This window comes from Passer domesticus, chromosome 1 (assembly GCF_036417665.1).
Source record: "Passer domesticus isolate bPasDom1 chromosome 1, bPasDom1.hap1, whole genome shotgun sequence".
In the NCBI taxonomy this organism is placed as follows: domain Eukaryota; kingdom Metazoa; phylum Chordata; class Aves; order Passeriformes; family Passeridae; genus Passer; species Passer domesticus.
This window is the reverse complement of record NC_087474.1, coordinates 34,911,336-34,931,180: the sequence shown is the minus strand read 5'-3', so window position 1 is coordinate 34,931,180 and position 19,845 is coordinate 34,911,336. Positions and strand designations below refer to the sequence as shown.

Sequence of the window (19,845 nt, the reverse complement as noted above, 5' to 3'; positions counted from 1 at the left end):
TCCTACCTATAATGCCTTTCAGTTTGGCGATCAGCCTACTCAATGTGATGGTTCAGAATTAAAAAGAGCTTAACAGTAAATCTACTATTCCCCTACAGGCTCTTGAATCCAGGAGGAGTGCTTTTCTAAATCAAGATAATGCAACAGTTCTTCTCCAAACTGTCTGTTTTTAAGACTATCATGCTGCAGTGGTTAGTTGGTTGCAGCATAGCTTTAAATCACATTGCCATGAAAATGAGACTCTTTGTATATATATGTTTTAAAAAAGGTCAAGGTTTTTAAAAACTGAAAGAGAGTATTCCCTTCCTGACCATTAAAAGAGAAGTCTTTAAGGGAAAGTTAAAGAGCGGACAGGAAGGACTTTCTGGATATCAGAGGCCTCCCTTAAGGCCTCAGTTTGCAAACTAGAAATTAAGTATTTTTAAACAGTCTTGACCTAGGCACTAAATCTGAGTAACTCTTTTGGGAATTCTGGAGTTATCTTAACAGGAAATTACAGCTTATCTCATTCTAATATCATGTTGTTAGTTCGCCATTCTTGACAAGACTGAAAATCAAATCTTTGTTTGTCTTTAATATCACCATTTGGAAAACTTATTTTGTAGCAATACTATTTGAGGTATTTTTGGATAAAGTTTCAGTGGAGCAAAATTTGCATTTTCTTCTACTAGGAAAGGCAGGCACCCTGGAAAAGACTTGTATAGTGCCCATCGCAGCAGAGGCACATGCATTTTATCAGAGAGACCAGGACAACAAACCTGTTCTTGAAGTGTTTCTGATGCATCATTAAAAAGAACATACATACAGTGTTTCCCATCTCCTGGCATTGTACTCTGCCCTCCAAGGAGAAGTTACAGTTACAAAAACCAGACAAGAGCCAGGACTCTGCAAAGGATTGGATTTCATTTTTTCCCTCCTCCCGTTTGTTAGTAAGTACTGGGTATATACAGAAGCATTTGACTTGTGAGACATAAGACATTTCATAAGTCATCTATTTTTGTCATTTGAAGCATCTGACTCTATTTTTACAGGAGCGTGCCAATAAAATAGCCCACAATGAGCTTTTATAACTTATTCAAACCCAAACTTTTTTAAACGAACAAAAATGTTAATAGTGATCAAAAGCTTCATTAAATTTGCACAAAGAAAAAGACATGAAACTTTTAATTTGTAATTTCAGCATTATATGCTTTGTGAATTCTCATCACAGCAGAATATGAAACACTTTCACTCCTTTGAGAAAAACTGCATCTTTTCCATCATTGGTGAGTAGGCAAATAAAATCAGTAGGATTTTTTTGACAGCCTGAGTTCCTCCTATATTTGTCTTCATTTTATCATGTCCATGAGGGTAGACACTGGGTCTGCATGTGCTAAGTAGGAGTTGCAGTGTGTTGTGTCTTCACCTTTGTGGGTTTAATGGGAGAGTTAACACATACACACTTTTGCTGATAACCAATTGGCTGTGTGCTGGTGTCAGCTTGTCTTGTTAGAAATATTGCAACACAATACCACAGAAAGAGGAATATATATGTATAAAAGAGGAATTAAGTGCTTTTATTGAATGGCAGTCAAAATCCACATTATTTACTTTAGCCTAGCAACTTTTCTGAATTACAAGAATTCATATTTATTCTTAGTATATGCCCACAACAGGGGTTGAGAGAGGAGTTGATTAAACTTGTTATACTCCAAGACATAAATGCATTTCTTTTCAGTCATGTGAGAAAAATCACACAACACAAATTATTTGAAGCAGGTTTAAAAATGTCTGGTAGCACATGGAGAACATAGTTTTTCATGCTGTTTGACATGGATGCTGGTGGACTGCAAGACAACAGCCAGTGAGATTGTATCCTGTCTTAAAGCTTGTAATGGAGTTTCTTAATCTCACTAATTTTTGTATTGCTCACATTAGCAATTAACATCAGTTACTGTCCCTTAGAGATGGTAGATTTGGGTATGTTGCACTAACCAGCACAGTTCTTAACAGAAGTCAATTCCACCATTTAATTTTTTATCCAGTATTCCAACTTCTGAAGCATAAGTCAACAGTCATATTTGTTTTCTTTATTTTTAGTTCTAAAAATGCTAAAAAACTGCAGTATTTATAGATGGTTTCACATGCATATTCAAACCTCTTTTACTAGAAATAGGCTTATGGTTGAAACTTCAGGTCAGAAGACCTTAACAAAATATCTATTGTACAACTCTCACAAACTGACAAGAGTCAGTAGAGGTTATAGACTTCCTAATTTCTTTGAAACATTTATATTTTGCATAAACCAGACATGAAATTCAGGGTCCTGACCACTAATGTAACTTTTCCTATACTCTCTGAATTTTCAGAAAAACATATTTATGCACAATGTTAATTGTTAATGTACAGCCTTCATGCAGTTAATATACTCACTTTCTGAGTAAACAGCAGCTGAAGTAAAGGGAAAGTACCACTTTTATTTCTGCCAAAAACCAGAAGGAAATTCCCAGCTTCTGTTCTGTTCTTTGCTATGGCAACCTACTCCTGGAAGAAGAGTCACCAGGAGTGAGAATCTCTGTTGGGATAACAGTAAAACGAAGCAGTATTTGAAGATTTTCTAGTTGTCTCACATTTTGACTTCATGTATCAGGAGGCTGCAAAAACAAAGTTGTTGCAGCTGGCACTCCTCTAATTCCTTTTTGTACAGAAAAAGCCCTTCCATCCTTCCTTTTCTCATCTGACTTCCACTTTCTGTAGGGATCTATATATTTTTCTTGAATTCATTGTACAAATTGCTTTTTCCCCCTCCATCTAAGATAAGAAGGTGCAATGAAGTTCCAGCTTCTGAGCATTCCTAAGTCACTGCTCAAGGACAGGAGAAACTCCAGAAAAGTTAGGAAAATAGTAGGGGAAGAGCAGGAATGAAGAAAATTTATGAAAAGGGACAGCAGAGAAGGACAATAGGACATAATGGTAAAAGCATTAACCTTTACTTATAATAAGTTTCAGGATTGCTGTTATCATATTTCATAGCACTGATATAGACACAGGAAAAAAAAAAAGAGTGAACACTGAGTGAAAGAGCAAATCAAAATTAGAGAGGGAGATAAAGCCATGGAACCATGGTGGCAGAAAGAGAGTAAGAACTGTTAGTCGTTAGAATTGAAAAACAAATTTGAAGACAGAAGAAGACAGAAGGAAATTAAATAAGATTGATAAGATGGAAGAAAAATATTTTATTGCAGAGAAAGTCTTAAAATATAATATTAAAATAAAATTCAAATAACTTAGCTGCCAAGGGTTATGACTGTACAGGGGAAGAAGGAAACTAGACTGATCACATGGAATGATTATGAATGCAAGAGCTCCTCACATTCGGATGCAACAAGGAAGCAACAGACACAAGCTGAAGAAAGGATTTTCTCTTGCAGATTACATTGCCAACACCGATATGTTCCATATGTGTTTTGTCCAGCAGAAGCAGCTGAGGTCTAAATGCATGCTTGGCTATTTGACATTGCTCATTTCAGTACTTAATAAAGTCACTTTCTGTGGAAAGAGATGCTGTGTTTTTGCTCTATTTAAAATTCTTTCTTTTTCCCTTTAAGTCCCTAAGTTCTTCCTAAGCAAGAAACAAGACATTAATTTGACTGTAGATGAAAAATAAGATCAAGTTACTGATTTTAACATTTTTTAAATGTTTATATTTGTACCTGTGCTACAGAGAAGCATAAAATCCCCAGCTTGCTGCTTACTGCTGTTGACACCATATAAATGTGTGGATCCAGTTCAGAGCTGGCATGTAGTCATCCAGTTTGGAACACAAACTGTGTGATCTTGCATCTCCTCCCAAAACACCACACAGAAATTCTCTGGGGAATTTAGAAATCAGGACCTCCAAAATTTCTGGCCATCGTCCTGACCACTTGGTCATTTTTCTCTAGAAGAATGTTTTCTGCATCATATGTGTGTAGCTAGAAGGAATTTAGGATAAAAAGCAGTTAAGAACTGAGGCACCGTGTATGCCAAAAGGATTTCCCAGTGTATACCCACTGATTTCTACCAGTCTACATCTTTATTTTTTCATTTGTTTAAATTATTTTAAGGCACCTCATGCACTTAAATCTTATTTGAAGTCTAAACTAAAAGGCACTATAATAAGGGTGCAAAGGGAGATAGTGTCAAATAAAGGAAAATTATCTTGATTAATCTTTGTTAAGTACAGCATTTTAATATAAGATAGGCAATGAAATGCAGACACTGAATTACTTAAGTAACAAGTTACTTCCTATCTTTTAAAGCCTCACAAAGGTTTCCTGGGCATTTAGAAGTGCAGGTGTGTTTAACCCAACTCCTCAAAACTATGTTCAGCTCTTTTTCTGACCAATTATCTCAAAACTCTCAATTCTGCTGATTTCAGTAATTTCTTCTGACTGAAGAGGCACCACCTAAATTCCTTAAATATTGTTCGTCTGGGAGAAAAAACCAATTTCTTTGACTTTTTTTCCTGCTGCTTAGCTTCTTGAATTATTAATAATGCTTTGTTTCACGTTGTTTATCAGCAGGATTTCTGGATTATGACTATGCCCACACAGCACACACACACACATGTTCACAACTATTTTCTTTCTTTGCACATTCTGAGTATTTTTGGTTTTCCCAATAAAATACAAAGCTGTGCTCTTAGGGAAAAAAAAAACAAAACTAGGTGAAGTTACGTGAAGCAGATGAAATAGATGTTTTCAGACAGACAAACTATGTGAAAGGATGAAGCTAAAGAACAATGTACCGCCCTGTTCCCCAGTACCAAGTATGGAAAACACCTCACGAATATTGGTTGTAAATGTAAACATGAGTTGTCCAAGGAAAAGAGAAAAATTGGCCAGAAAAACAGTGGGTACTTTAAATACGTACTTTGTTTGAATTTCTGAGTTTTGAAATCAGCTTAAGATTTTTGATATGTGAATGACTTATAAATCCATTGGGAGTCTAAAATTGATTCAGTGAAAGAAAAATCTTTACCCTAAGGCATTAAAATTGTTTTATTATATGTGAACTAGTTTTCCTGAAATTGTCTAGGATATTTTTAAATTTAGATTGGGCTAGTGTAAGATATACAGAAATACTCCATAGTAATTCTTCTTTTTCTTTGTAGCTGAAGACTGACGTTTCAGTTCCCTAGCACAAATTTCCTTGAAATACCTGGCAGGCAAAGCAAAGCTTCATCTTGGTTGTACATTTCAAAACAACAGTTTGACCATTACAAATCCACCAAGTATTAAAACATACCATTCTACATAGAGAGCTGCTTTCCTTTCAAATGCAGACTGTAATTAGCTAAAGGCTCCCCTCTGCTCTACCTGAGCATAAAGAGTCATGCTAGCTGTGTGTGGAAGTACATATAGTCAGGCATAGCTGGTATACTCATTTCTTGGTTCTCACATTGGCAAAAAGCTGTTATAATACAAACAGGACAGTTATTCCCAGAGAGGCAAAAAGTGCTGGGCAGGAGCTTGACATTACATATTTTACATCTTGTGAACAGTGACTTAATTAAAACTACCAAGATTATCTGAGTATCTGTATTTTGCTTTGAAAATAAGAAGAATTACATACAGGACATTTTTTTCTTGTACAAAGGCAGCAGTTGAGAAACTTGCCACACTCTCAATTATTAATGTGAGCATGAAGTTAGGTTGGCCACACCAACTGAGAGTATGACCAGCAAAACCACAACTACATTAGCTACCCTGAAGGGAATTCTATTTCATTCAGTGACATGCTTGAGCTTACCTTACATTCACTTTCATCTAGGAAAAGACAATCACCGATTTTTTTCATTTTTTAATGGGATTAAGAGCAATCCTCTACAATGGACCTTCATGGACAACAATTCATGGACTTCAGACTTTCCCGAGAGATAAGGATCCAGAGGGAGTGTACTCCACCCTCAGGCAAGCTGGTTTTGAAGCTCCATTGCTGGGACTGCAGAACCAGTCATGCACAAATTAGTCCCCTACTATTGATGGAAATGATGATGCAGAAAGTTGTCCAGAGAGCCCCATAACTCTGAGTCACTGATAAGATAGCCACTATCTGTCACAGTCCCTTGCTTTTCAGGCCTATTCCATGTTTCAAATACCTGGTCATATTTCCTACTATTGCTGCCTTTAAATAGCAATAATCCTGTCTGCAATAATGCCAATCATTAATGATAAACTACATTCCTTAAATAAATGAGCAGCTAAGTTATAATGTGATACTGCCCTTTTTTATTTTGCTTCGCCCTTCCGGGACACTGCAGACTACAGCCATTTGCAACAGGTCTTCTCAGGACCTTGTCTTACAAAAGACAAAACGTTCTGGCCCTAATCCAGGAAAGCACTTAGATACATATTGACATTTAAGTAGATGAGTGGCCTTAGTGAGGTCAATTGGACTGCTTACTTGTGTAAAGCTAAACCTGTCCTGAAATATTTTGTTCGATGGACGCATACTATTCAACACTTTGAATGATTGAACGCTTTGCAAGATCATATGCAATTACTATTATTATACAAATATTTTATGTGATAATAATTGCCTTCCAGATTATTTGAAATATGTAATTTTATATTCTGTGAATAATTTATGTCTCAAATTTCAATCCAATCCCATATAAAAGGTACACAATTATTTCCAGTAAATATAAGGTGTTTCTAATTTGATTTGTTTTCTGATTGATATTGTGTTTTCATGCAGTGTTTTCGTCTGTTGAGATTGCAAGGATAGGTCATACTAGGGTCTGTGTGTGGCCCCAAACCTGCCCCACAGAGCGTGGCTAAGTCTCTGTCACCCTTCATTTGCTCTCTGGCAAACACTTGCAGCAGTGGGTTTTGTAAAACAGAGCAAATGACCAGACCACAAACTTGCTAGCACTTTTGAAGGAAAAATAACATCAAGATACCAGCATGGAAGCTGAATGCTGCTTTTTGCCCTATAATCCAGCAAGTCCATTTTTTAATGATGTAAGGTATAATTCAGACTTTGTTTTTATTCTTCCTCTGTAGAGACTGAATGGCTGTCTGCCCTTATTACATTTCTTAAGTAGAGTCATTAACAAAAATTCACAAAATATGAGATTTTGTCCTCATTTACAGGTTCTTTCTTGGAGGTAGAAAGCACAGAAAAGAAAGAGAATACACCTTTTATGATGTTTCACAGAAAAGTTCAGCTCTGTGTGGCACTTACAGACCTCTCCAAAATAGGGAGGCCTCTGTAAATTGTTTCTGCTGGGACATACTGAGTGCAAGGCTTTGAGATCTCAGTGAACCACTCTGCTAGGAGAAAATAATTTTTTTAAAGAGGCATGATCACAGAGTCACAACAACAGGGTTTATCTTTTAGCTTCCTCCAGACATCTGTCAAATAATTTTGATTAATTTTAGAAAAAAATCCAAGGCTTTCTATTAGAGCTAAATTTCTTCCTGGTCCTCATATGTATGCAATACCTATATAAGTAAACAGGAAATAATAATTGGTGAGGTCCTAATTAGAATTTTCTAGCGCTTGTCTACTTGTATTTTTATGACCTTCAAATTGTTCTAGAAGAGGAAATGTGAAAAACTAACACATCAGTATGAAGGGTATCTTCTTTATGCTGTTATCATCCGGTCCATGAGCTCTCTGCCTCCAGCAGAATGTCATAGAAGGTTGTAATGGAGGAGTTCATCTCCGGCCTTAATTTTTCCAGTAGCTAGTAATCAGTAAAGTGATCAACATCCAGAGTGTGCAACTCCGTCCTTCTTAGAATTCTGATGTTCATGTGAAGTAAATCACTACTCCACAGGTAAAGCCAACAAGGTTTACAAAGCTTCATAGTTTAACTAGCTGCCAGAAAAAAAAAAATTACATTCAGTTCTATTCAAATTAACACCTTCAAATTTGAAGACTATCCCTAATCACTCTTGGGCTACACACAAAACTGTATTTTAAATCTTGCAGCAATAAAAGGCCTTGCAGCGCTTCCTGCTCGCCCTGCAGCGAGGAAGGGCCATGGAAAGACCGTCTGACACTGGTCAGAAGCAGGAAGCCAGAGAGGCATCAAAGAACAGCACAATAACCCAGACTCCTGCAATCCTCTCCAGCACGTTGTCTGAGCTTGAACAAAGGTTAAATTGGCTCCTGTAAGCTCATCTCTTCTGCCTTGATTTTATGCTGACTTTGTATTTCTTGAAAACAGGAAGCAATGGCCAGACTGAACTCCAGTGAATATATTTTCTGGGTGTGTTTTGTGATTATTTGTTTGACTCAGCAAATCTACTATCTGTTAGTTGTTTGTATTATGATACCTAGGAGCTCCCTAATTCAGAAACTGTCAGAGCATTCTGGCTTTGAAAACATGTCCATGATCAATCACAGTTCATAAGAATATCAGTTCAAAACACTTCTGCATGTTTGTTTTGTTGCAACACTATCAGTGCACTATTCTAAGGAGAACACACCTTCAAAAAGTATTCAAGAATGCATGTGAAGGAAAAAAGGAACGTTTCTCTTTCTACAGTATGCAACTTGTAAACATGGCTTGAAAAAATAAGCCTGGTCATTAAATTCTGGCACAAGAAACTGTCCTGCTGGGCTTTTTGATGTCAAAAAAATTTACAAACCCTATGAGAACCTTGACCCAAACTCCTCTTGAAATCTACCTGGAAGAAATACCAGTTTTATAAGTCTTCTACTCAAGTGTGTGCAGTTGAGCTTTCTCTTTCTCTTTTTCTATCAGTGTTTCCAAAGTGCCTCCCTCTCACTGGTTACCAGGCAACAGAACAATATTGCTCTGCATGCACATCCAGCAATAAATGACATTATACTGTATTTTTGCAGAGTTTCTCAAAGAAAATAAAGATGTCCTAAAATACTGTCTTGTGAGATAAATAGCTACTGCCCAGAAGTCATTTAAATGCTTAAAATGCAGGGGTTTTTCTTCATAGAAGGCAGAGATTGAAAAAAACCAAACCACTTCTCTAATAGAGGAGCTCCCATCCAAAATGAATTTATAATGCTAAAATAGACCACAGTCTAAAAGAAAGCTGCTTCAGTTGACATTTCAAACAATTAACAGCCTTTTAGGTTCTACAGGCACTTGCATAAACCTTTATCTTACAATCAAGGCAAGACTAATGAAGCAGCAAGAAACATCAAGTTAAAGTACTTTCAGTGTCCTAAACACTAAAATGCTGCCTGTATGACAAAGCTCTTTTTTCCTGTTTTGTTTGATGGTTTGATGTCAATAAAACTCAAGAAAGTTCAGCAATTTTTCCAAAAAAATCTTTGGTTTTGATAGCAGTTACTAAAGATGGGCCCAGATCAAATCAAACCCCACACCTAAATAATCACCAAGAGGGAGGAATGGTTTGCAGCCCTTCATCTGCAATCAAAATGCATTTAAGAAAGGTCTAACTCTAGATCCCGACCAAAGTAACTTTAGATAGTTTTATGTAGTTTTGATTCAGTTTCATATTTCACATTGTAGGTCAAATTCACCTTTATGTAACACTAAGATAAGAAACTGAAGGCTTCTGCAGTTTTTTCACTCCAAAACAAGGGGGAAATCTTTAATTATAAACAAATATCCCATGTAATCCTACCTGAATCTGAAATGTTAATCCCTAATTCTTAAATACAAAAGCATGCACTGGTACCAGAGAATAGCCCCCACTGGTGTGTTACACAAATATATTTTAAAACATCAAGACTGAAATCTCAGAATACTCATTGGACTATTTTTTTGATTCTGCAGTGTTCAAATTACATCATTTTCTATGACAGTATTTAAATTTATATGGAAAACTTTTATTGTTGTTACACTTCTGTTAGACTGGGTTTTGTTTGCTTGGCTTGGAAGTTAAATTATAAGTGATAAATGTTTTTAGACTAGATAAAAATCTGTTCCCAGAATGATTTGACACATGACCTTCAGGACAGACAGAGCACTGGGATATATATGACACCTGAAAAATAGTTCCATTCCCTGCTGTTGTTGATTTAGTAGTGGTATAGAGTTACTTGCTAGATAACAGCAGAAAGATTTGTGGTTTGCTTTCTTGGATCTGGGAATACACAGTACAGCAAAATGATGCATTCTCAGCTTGTCTAGATAACATAAATAGCATTGCTCTATGCATACATTTGACTACTATTTACTCTGAAAGTCAGCAGAGATGAGCATTGAGTCTGTACTATAAACACCTCAGTTCTGTTTCTAGCTCCTGCAGGAGGAACCAAATGCAAACATAGGATTAACTTATTTACAGGATGGCTCGAGCATTAGCTGGCAATTGCCTGTAGTGGGAATATTATGCCTTGGTCAAAAGAAAGACTCCAGTCTGCACTGAAATATAAATAGCAATCACAAGAACTAACACCTCAAGGCATGACCTGGCTCGTAGTTTACTGACATTTCTTGTATGCCAGTCCTTCCCAACACAGAGCTTAACTGAGCAAAAAATATTATCAGCTTATTTTACAGTTCATAAAATCCTGTACACTCAAGAGTACTTGGTGAGACTTCTATAAAGTCCCCAAGCAGTAGGCAACAGCATGTTTTCTCTGCAGAAGAAAGCAAACAATTATATCAGTCGGGATGAGAGTGAGCAATAACATGACATGTCTAGAGAAATCAGTTAGATCCCTTATGCGTTCACTCTAACAGCTGACTTTATTCATAGAATTTTTTTGATAAAAATGTTCTAGTCACGCAGCAAAGGGGAAATGGTGGCCTCTGCACTCTTCTGAAGCCAACTTCATTTTTCATCTTATTAAAATTATATTTGAGTAGTCCTACTACACAACAGGGAAGAAAAAACACTTAAAAGTGAGTATTTATTTTTCATATGTTGTCAATGATGAGAAACAATATTTGCATATTGAGTCCCTTTCCACATATAAAGGCACACCACTTGCAATCCAATTATTTTAAGCTAAGCTAAATGAAAAACTAGACTGTGCTATCTCCTAAAAACCAGTCAATAGCCACTGTAAGGATCAATAATCTAAAAAACTATTGATTGCTCATGTAACAACCTGTACTTTCCATTACACACTAAATACTATTGTAGATCAATATTTGCCAGATGTCCATTTATAAACTAAACCTTTTGGCTATGGTGTCTGTCCTTAACCTTGCAAAAAGCACTGGTCCTTACATTTAATTTTAACATCTCCTGGTGTGCTGCAGTATTCCACCAACAACATCTCCCAGAAGCCTTATTATCTTCCTTTTCCAAACTTAGTGAGAGAGTTACTTTCCATGGTTTTCATTACTACTCTCTTGGTAATGTTGTACAAATCAGTCTTCATCATTTTGACAGCAGAGTTACGTATATTTGGAAAAGATGAGAGGAAAATGCCTGATCTAGTAATGAAGGGGAATTCCTTATCTTTGGAGATGGCTGACTATCAAGACTAACACATTGGACAATTAAGTAAAATTCTCATTTGCACCTGTTTTATTAATGAATCTCCTAAAAAAACTCTTTTTTTTTTTCTAATGAAAGACTGAACAATAGAAAAAAGCAGCTGTTAGAATCCCACTGCTACTCCCCCAAACAGCTTTGAGGCACTGAATTTGTTGAAATGTTCCCACCTCTTAGTTGTGGGTGGCATGGGTACAGGGCAGAGAGCTGCAGGGCTGACTAAGGCTCCAGTGGTGGGGCAGAGGGGCAGTGGTGGCACTGCCAACCAGATTTCTCTTCTCTGAGTCCTGCAATGAGAACTCAGAAAGCACTGGGGCACTTTGCATCTGAAAGAGGAGCTGCATTTTGTGTTGTCAGAGAGGGCGAGAAGGTTTAAATAGGTAATTTTTAGAGACTGTCAAAACTGAAAAGTGTAAACATTGTTAACATCTCTTTAAAATTCTGGCAGGGACTGAAAGCCACCTGGATGTGTGCCATCCCCCAGTTGCAAAACCGTTTAGCAAACCATATGCTGCCCTAGAAGACAGATCCTAGACAGATCTTTGCTGATCTCTGGGAGCAGCAGCCAGTAGCCATTGCCCAATCCCTGCAGCACCACTGCATTTCCTCTTTCTGCAACAGCCCCTGCAAGATGGGTCCTAGAGACAGCAGGCACTGCTGGGGAAAGTATGCATGCATCTCTTTTCAGCCTTGTACAGTGCCTCTTTCCATTTGCCTTCATGTAGAAGGGATTCAAATGTCCTTCTGATTTACCTGTGGTTACTAAATGGAGCCTAAATCTCCTTTGGATTTGATTTTGCACTATATGGTTCTCGAGAAAATAGTTCCCCTTTATCAATATAATTCTGCAGTAATTTCATGGGTGTCTGTGGTTCTTCGTCAGTGAAAATGGATGTAAGTGATTTCAGGCAGACATTAGGATTTTTCAGAAGTTTTCTGTTGCTTAGAAAAAAAATCTGATTTAATAACTGCAATGTAGATGTTTCTAACATGCTGTCAATTGCTGATTGCTATGCAATAAGACTCCGAAAATTAAAAAGTCAATTGCTTTCATTTTACTGTCTTGTCTGAGCAGTCCTGGTGAATTTGTCAGTACACCGGTATATCTGAAACAGAATTTGGCCCAGTGATGCAAGATGTCATTAGCATTTCAAAATAGGCAATGTTTTGCAATGTGACAAATAGCCTATAACTCACATAAATTACATACACTTGCACAGACCTGTTTGGTCACACAAAAGACTCATTTTTTTTTCCCTCTGTTCCAAGTGGCTAAATCTGGATGCCTTATCCTCAATCCTGCATGCCTACCATCTCAACATTAATTAATAGTATGCTTCTCAACCCTATATCTTCCCAGTCTCATAAATTATTCTGGCCCTTTCAGCCTGACATTAATTACAGTGCCTCACAATTCACACTGACACACTTTATCTTGGAGTCGAACTGTCTCTTCTGGTGATAGCTCCAACCATACCTACCAGTCCTGCAGTTCATACTGGTCTCTCCCAGCTTTAGTGCTATGTAGCCTATAATGTATCTATCAGCTTCACCATCCTATCTTGTGCGCTGCCCATCACTGCTCCTTCTGCACTTACCTAGGTTCTCCACTGCTCTGTGAGAAAACTTCCGATATCATTCACCCCTGTCCACAGCCCTGAACACAAGGCAGGACAAACAGGGTATTTTAGCAGAAACTGGACATAGAGAAAGCTTAAAAATATTGAGAGCTCTTGTTATAGATTAATATCTTTTCCTAGTGGATTAATACAGAAGTTGGTTTGAGCACTGTACTCTTACAAAGATTGGTAATTTTTCGGCTGCTGGTTACAATCTATATTTCTGCTATATGGAGGAAAATGCAAAGTTTCCAAAAGGGACTAATTTAGACATCCAGGGCAGGCTTGCTTAGTTGGGTAAAAGAGCAACAGTGTGGTCAGCTCCTGTGGGAAATTTCCAGCCCGATGGCTCTGCAGCATCTGTATTTTGGCAGTTTCACCAAACGCTCCCGGGAGCACACAGCTGCCAGCTGGAGGCTGGCACAGCCCGCGGGGATGATTTCTGCCAGCAAACGCCCTGGAGGCCCCGCTGCTTTCCCCAAAGGCTTCTTCCCAGCTACGGGATGCTAGTGCCGAGCAGGGAAGCCGCAGCACCGGAGGCAAAACAGCAGGGAAACAGAGAGAGGTCTCGGGAAGGCTGCAGCAGCAGGAGGGCTGCCGAGCATTGCACTGCGAGAAAGGAAATGATGAGGTGAAGGCAAAGAAAAAAACCAGCCTCTTTCTAGCTAAGTACAGTGTCCTTCCTCTGTTCACCTCATCCCCTTTTTAGGATTTTTAGAAAGTAGACCCCTGCCACCCTCTCAAAAGCTCCCTCTTCATGGTGAGCACACTCCCAGGAGCCCAGCACGGCTGGAGCTCTGCCTGTGCATTTCAGGCACAGCCACGGTAAGGCTGGCCCAGTCACAGCCAGACCACCCCAAGGATAGCAAAGCCTATCCTGCTATCTCAGGAGATGTTTCTGTTCCCTGCAGCTGCAGCAAGAGGTTTAAACTGGATGTGTTACATCTGTTAGAGAGCCTGGCACCATGCACTGCCGCACTGTAGCGAGCAGCAGGACCGGAGGTAGAGAAATGGAGCAATATACTCTATACAAGAGCTGTTTCCCCCTAAATGTCACAACTGCTGGCCTCCTTGTGACAAGAAAAGAAGCAGAGAGTGGAACAGCACAGCAGACACAGAAAGAATCCAGGCTTGAGTATAAAAACAAGGGAAGGATTATTTCCAGTCAGAGAGCAAAATCACAGCTTAGCGGAAGGCTCTTGCAAGGGATAGTGTCCCTTTGGGAAGGAAGCCTGCTCAGAATTTGCATTTTAGTCGGGAAATCTAATATGATTTTTACAAACACATATGCCAGATCCTTCTCTTACTATAGCAGGTTATTATTCTCCCTCTCAGCTTTAAAATCAGAAGCCTAAACTCCAGCAGCAAGTCCCAAACCTTTTTAAAAATAACCTATTTAAACTCTTCTTTATTTGATTATAAGACTATGAAAATTTCCAGGTGCATTTTCTGAAATTATGCTGCCAAGAACCTGACAATCTTTTCTGTCACAGTCAGCTAGTGCAGTCACTCAGGACATCTGTATTTCAAGGAAAACTACCAGCATCCCAATTCAAACAAAAATGGCTTGGAGAAGCCTGAGCAAACCAACAAGAACGTGATGCAGAAAGCTGTAGAAATCATCAACGTGTTTTACTAATTAGATTAGAATTAGCTGGAGTTTTAGTAAAAACACGTGACCATTTACTGTGTTACGTACACTGCTGATGTTAACATGATGTTAAATTACAGCTACATACGAATAAAAGATTTTTCAATGAGTAATGAAACCAATTTTTTCCTAGTGAACTTTTGAACCTCTATTATTTCAAAATGTATTAATATTGCTGGTAAAGGAAGAGAGAGAGATTTATGTCTGATGGTTTGGAAATTCTTGCTTTGTGAGGCATTCTGAGGACAAAACAGTCATGAGAAATCTACCCCCTATCTGCCCAAGCAGTTTGTGTTCCAAAGCCAACCAGGAAACCATTCCAGCCAGTATTCAAACAGATGCCAAGAACAAATATAATCTGTTCAAGAAAATATGTTAATAATTCTTTAATCCTCAATGGATGTAACCATACATAAACAGGCCAACAAAAATATGGCTGGAGATGTCACCATTAAAGACTGGAAAGAATCAAGCAATCAAAAGCTACCCTGATGGTAATCAAGTGACACCTTGTGCTTCTGTAACTTGCTGAAGAATGTCCTTGATACGATTGGCTATGGTATTAGCCAGTAATTTATAACATATTGAAATATTAAGCATAGTTTTCCCATTTGTAAAGGGAATAATGAAACTTTTCACTAGTTTACTGGAAAAGTTACTTTAAATCTATTAATAAAAATCAGGTTTTTAACAGATAAGTACTAACATTAGTTTTCATGTTTGTTACTCTCTTTCTTGTATACCAGTTCTCATTGATAACTTCTTATCTTCCGTGTTATCTTCTACCAAATGTATTGGTAGAGACTGTCTGGTCTGACCACATGCATGACAGGCCAGAGAACACAACGCAACCATCTATGCACCAGACCCATAGAGTCTGCTTGGGCTGTGGCCAACAAAGATGCCTGGTTTTCACTCTTTAGTTTTACTGCTCTTTGCCTACTCTTTTCTTCTTCTCCAGCAGGCTGAAATAATTCATACCACCGGAGACATAGGAGCCGTGTGACGCATTTCCTCGCCTGTGGGGTACATCAGCTGAGAGATTGTGTTTGATTTCTTTTTCTGTATTATATAATTTTAAAATATAGTAATAAATTGTAGCATAACTTTGAAATTTACCACAGGCCACAAAGAGATGTGGTTCATTTTGTCAGACTGGAGTCTATCTGCACAGATGTTGCAACAAAATACTGTACCTAACAAAATCCATAAACTGGGATTTGACTTAATAGATTAGGAATATTGTTTAAATAGTCAATTTATTGACTGCCTTTCTGAGACAAATTATGCAGAGAATTCAAATGCTATTTATTCCAGCTTTGCAAAGAGCTTAGGGGCTAGGTGATAAAAGATGTAATAAACTGTATATAATATTGTGTATTGATACTGTATTTGTTTTGGGTTTATTTTAGATAAATCACTTTTTTCAGTGGGTTCATATTTACAGATTATAGTAAAACTTCTCCTTCCCTCTCTTCTTACTGTCCTTATTTGCCTCTCCCATTCCTTCACTTATTTTTAAATACCTCCCACATTTCCTGGCCCTCATGTTCCCCCTCCCTCCCACTTCCATCTTTTCCACCTTCTTGCAGTATTTTTGTTTTCTTCATTCTTTCTTTGGACAGCCCATCCAGGATCTATTAAATAATTCCTTCTGTACTGTTCATTATTCCCTTGCCTGCATACAGTATCTGAAATACCATAAATGTCTGCCTGCATCTCTGCTCCCTTCTCAGAGCCTCTCCCTGTCCCCTGTGCCTCGGAATGCTTTCTGCACATGCTGCATACCCTGCAATCTTCTTCTATTATCCCTCCCGCTATTCATTCAAGCTCTTGAAGCCCATCCAGTTTCTGCTCTGTACTCTGGCTCTTTTTGCTGCCAGAAAATGGTTTAGTTCTCATATTTCTGGGCAAGGAAACAATCTCCATTTCCTATCTCACTTCCTAGATACTGTTTCACCATCAAATGTCTCTGTCCTTTATATTCAATCTCTCTTTCTCCCCAGTCCTAGCAGATCTTAAATTTCTGTCTTGCTTTCTGCCATTTAGAAGTTCAAGTATCGCTATATTGTTTATCCTCAATGTGTCTCTGCCTCATTTATTTGTAACTAATCCAATGTCAAATATAGATAATCAACCTCCTCCAGGTTGAATTGTGTACTCACAGTTGTTGATAGTTGTTTTCTCTTTCTAGAGAAAACATTTATGGGTCCACTTTCATTGAAAAATAAGGAATGACAATGCCTCCTGCCTAGAAATCACTGCCTCTCAAAGGTACACCTGAAAATCCTGTTCAGTATAGCTTCATGTTCTACAGTGTTTTGAATTTAAGTCACAATAGAGATTTTAATTCGTGTGTGGGCCAGATTAAAAGCCTAAGAGAACTAGAAGTTACTTTCTTTGAATATTTTGGTTTTCCTCATTTGTCTGTCAATTCTTGTTTCTGTAAATATCAAAGACCTTTTAGGTGATGAGTGCTCTTTTGGTCAGTTCTGCTTAGAAATTTGTACATATTTTTGATCATAATTTATTTCCAGTGTCCCAGGTCTCTAAACCCCAAGGTCAAGCTTTGCTTTTTTCCTCCTAAGAATGCCCACTTTACAGGTGACATATTTGACCTTTGGCTTAGAAGCTTAATTCTCTGCTAGATTTTTCTGAGATGACAGAAGTCATATGTGGCCTAGCTCTCTGCTGCTTCTTTGAAAGAATTAATTACAGCAGTGCTTGCTTCAATTCTCCAATAAAGTAGCAGGATCCCTAGATATAATATAAAGTTTCATATTCAAGGAAAAAAAAGTGAGCATTTCACTTGGGCTTACAGTTAACTCCTCTAGTCTTGACTTCAAAGTGAGACTGTATTTATGAGATTCAGTAAGTCCTGAGGGCTCTTAGTCTGAAAGTCACTGAAAAAGTCTCTGAAAAGCAAAAAAGTGTGGGATCTTGTCTTCCTCTTGGAACAAAGTTATGATTCATGATCAGTAAGCAGGCTAAAACCAAATTTAAAAAAAAATCAAAAAGAAAAACAGTGGTTATAGAGTCCAGTCATATCATATTAAGGTTCAAGTTGTTAATTCTCAGTGGAAGTAAATTCTGCGTTATTTTCCTAAGAATTGCTGAAGGAGTCTTATTCAAACTGCCTTCATTTTGGAGAGATATTAAGCTCAGCTTCTTAGGAATATGTCTGTAAGAGTAACCAGGGATGAATCCTCTGCCATTTTTCAGTGTTTCTAATTCTTCAGTTAGGATGGACCCTGAAGATGAAAGCTGCCCACCACCTGTACTCATGACTGCCACAGCTGCTGGTTGCTCAGGATTGCCCCCTTTAACCAGAAGAAGCTTCTTGTAGGTTACAGAAACTGGAAAACTCTTTAAATAATCCCTGTCAGAGAATTCCTGTCCTTCAGCTCTTTTCTTTTCTTTGATATACCAACCACCAGGAGAGGGAAGTAAGAATGTTGCTAGATGGTCTCTACAGCACACAAAATAAAGCAATCCTCCCCATTTATTTGCCACTTACTCGGTCAGGGGGGCAGCTACTGCTGCTATTTTAGAGCAGAAAGTGGCTGTACAGCATTAAAGAGCGTAACCAATTATTTTCATTACTGTCTATATGGCTCATAGCAGGCTGCTGCCAGATTGTAAATTCTAGATGTGAAACAGTAGTTTTGATTATATTTTGTTATTGGAAGAACAACTCTTCTTGGAAATAGTTCCTCCTTCCCTCTCCTCCAAGACTCACGTAAATTATTTCAGTTCTTTTCAGCACAGGGATTTCAAAGTGCCCTTTCAATTAAAAATCTTTTTTACTAGCTTGCATGGTTCTCTGGTTACGGTTTGATTTTTATGGTTCTAATTTTAGGAATATGGTAATCTGAAACTACAAGGGACAGAATACCACTGGTTCTTCCAGCAGCTGAAGATGAAGCACATTCCATGTTTAAATGGCTCTTGGTAAATACTTGAACTAATTTAATCTATAATTATTCTCAATGCCTGAGAAATGTCTGCATAAGTGGGAAGATTATGGTTTTGTGGTTGTTTGGTATTTCTGAAATCCTTCTCATTCTATTGTGTTGCATCTGTGCGTCTGCTAAAAAAGATAAAATATTGCAGAAATTTGATATTTCACAATATATGGCTGGTGCAAACTTTGAGGAGCAAAGTTTGTGTGGTGTGATTCAAGAGAAAAAAGGTAGCTGGAATTCTTCCAGACGTGCCATCCTTGAGCACATTGCCATAGATATTCAAGTTCAAACACTTCTCAGTTAGCAAGAGCTTTAGGATGGATGTACACACATATCCTCCCTCCTCCCACACTGAGCACAGGTATATGGCATTATGCCTGCTCGCTTACACAACCCCAAGAGATTAAAGAGACCCTGGAAGAGAGGAAGGAGAGTAAATTATGAAAGTGCATGCGGACGATGCATCTTGAAGGTCGCTGTTTTCAGAGTGGATCTATGCACAGAATGCTGTGCTCACTAAAAGTCACAGGCACAGACAAAAGAAGAAAAGATTTAATCCTTTTAAAACAGAAGGACATGGCTTGTTTGACATGCCAGGTGTGACATGATCTTTTATCCCTAGAAATGAAAAGTCTTTGAAAAAACATAAACAGGTTAACATTCTGGTTTTGATGAAAATCTGATTTAGCATAGGTAGAAACTGTCTGAGAGGGGAAAAAAGTCAGTTTCACTTACTATATGAAAAAGTCTATACCCAGCTTTCTGTTTGCTTTAAAAAAGAACAAAATAACCCAAACAACAACCACAAAACTGTAAGGAGGAATAATGCTATGAAAGAACTAAGCTAAACTCGGGCTGAGGAAGGCAGAAGACAATAATAATTTTTGAACAGTTTTGAAACTCTTCATGGGACAAATCGAAACCCACAGCTCCAAGTAAACCTCTGAGCAGTGTAAGAGAAGTTACAACCCCTACTGTCAAATCCCAACCTGACCTACTGCAGAATTTCCCTCAACTCATTTCAGTCAGTAAATAAGCAAGATAACTGCATCTATGATTTATATTTCTCTACCTTCCTACTGTTTGTTTTTTATTAGGTATTTTAGGCAAGCTTTTACATTAAATGCTCCAAGAGAAGAGGGCAAACAATAGTTGAGGAATGTTTTCTGGGCAGATAT

General features: G+C 37.9%; 1 long non-coding RNA gene across 1 annotated transcript in view; it reads right to left on the bottom strand.

Annotated features, from left to right (window-relative positions):
- Positions 1-1,305: 1,305 nt before the first annotated feature.
- The window catches only part of LOC135296976 (uncharacterized), a 63,715-nt gene continuing 45,175 nt past the window's right edge, over positions 1,306-19,845 (bottom strand). The window contains exon 7 of the long non-coding RNA XR_010358977.1: positions 1,306-7,848. This is a non-coding gene — a long non-coding RNA (uncharacterized LOC135296976). The remainder of the gene's footprint in view (positions 7,849-19,845) is intronic.